The following is a 1,789-nucleotide window of genomic DNA, read 5'->3' as shown; positions in this document are numbered from 1 at the left end:
TCCTCTCTCTCTCTCTCTCTCTCCATACTGTCTCTCCTCTCTCTCTCTCCATACTGTCTCTCTCTCTCTCTCTCTCTCTCTCTCTCTCCATACTGTCTCTCTCTCTCTCTCTCTCTCTCTCTCTGTCTCTCTCTCTCCATACTGTCTCTCCTCTCTCTCTCTCTCTGTCTCTCTCTCTCTCTCCATACTCTCTCCCCTCTCTCTCTCTCTCTCTCTCCATACTGTCTCTCTCTCTCTCTCTCTTTCTCTCTCCATACTGTCTCTTCTCTCTCCATACTGTCTCTCCTCTCTCTCTCTGTCTCTCTCTCTCTCTCTATACTGTCTCTCCTCTCTCTCTCTGTCTCTCTCTCTCTCTCCATACTGTCTCTCTCTCTCTCTCTCTCTCCATACTGTCTCTCCTCTCTCTCTCTCTCTCTCTCTCTCTCTCTCTCTCTCCATACTGTCTCTCTCTCTCTCTCTCTCTCTCTCTCTCTCTCTCTCCATACTGTCTCTCCTCTCTCTCTCTCTCTCTCCATACTGTCTCTCCTCTCTCTCTCTCTCTCTCTCTCCATACTGTCTCTCCTCCTCTCTCTCTCTCTCCATACTGTCTCTCTCCTCTCTCTCTCTCTCTCTCTCTCTCTCTCTCTCCATACTGTCTCTCCTCTCTCTCTCTCTCTCTCTCTCTCTCCATACTGTCTCTCCTCTCTCTCTCTCTCTCCATACTGTCTCTCTCTCTCTCTCTCTCTCTCTCTCTCTATACTGTCTCTCCTCTCTCTCTCTCCTCTCTCTCCATACTCTCTCTCCATACTGTCTCTCCTCTCTCTCTCTCTCTCTATACTGTCTCTCCTCTCTCTCTCCTCTCTCTCCATACTCTCTCTCCATACTGTCTCTCCTCTCTCTCTCTCCATACTGTCTCTCTCTCTCTCTCTCTCTCCATACTGTCTCTCCTCTCTCTCTCTCTCCATACTGTCTCTCTCTCCATACTGTCTCTTCTCTCTCTCTGTCTCTCTCTCTCCTCTCTCTCTCCATACTCTCTCTCCATACTGTCTCTCCTCTCTCTCTCTCTCCATACTGTCTCTCCTCTCTCTCTCTCTCTCTCCATACTGCCTGTAACCCTACCTGGATAATACACAGTACTGGTCCTGATTTTAATACTCTGAAATGATACTACTTATTTACGGTTTCTGTTGAAGCTGGCCAACACACCATACCTAACTACTTATCTACTGCATTTGAATTGCCTTCTCGTCATTGGTGGCAGAATGAGATGCATTTTTAAACCACTTGATGGGAAATCCCATGTTGTTGTTGTTGTCCGTTTTCTAACCGACACCAGGGTTGTATAGTTTATCTGATTCAGAAAGGTACTGTCAATTGTTTTGATCCTTAACTCTCCGGCTCTCCCACCTGTGCTACTAGAATGTAACCCACTTCCTGCTTATTACCTGATGTAGTTTCCTGTAAACCAGTGAAACCCAGCTAGCTTGTTGCAGTAGATGAGAGATCCTGTTGAGGAAAAACATGACAATCTCTTAACTAATGTTGTTCTGAATGTGATGATGAAACAGTGTTACATAGTTAATTCATTTAGTTAATTCAGCAACATTGAAACTGTTTGAATCAGTTGGAATGAAATGGGTCTTTTTTTTTTTTTTAATGATCATTTATCAATAAAATGAATGGATGTGACTCTTGCTCTCTGTTTCCATTCATGATTTTGCTGATTTTCTATTCAGATCAACAGAAGAGTTTTTTTTGCAATGTCACATGTCAACCATTGATCTAAGATCTATAGATCTCTATGTGAAGA

Source organism: Oncorhynchus tshawytscha, linkage group LG31 (assembly GCF_018296145.1).
Source record: "Oncorhynchus tshawytscha isolate Ot180627B linkage group LG31, Otsh_v2.0, whole genome shotgun sequence".
NCBI classification, from domain to species: Eukaryota; Metazoa; Chordata; class Actinopteri; order Salmoniformes; family Salmonidae; genus Oncorhynchus; species Oncorhynchus tshawytscha.
Note: the sequence above shows the minus strand (reverse complement) of the source record.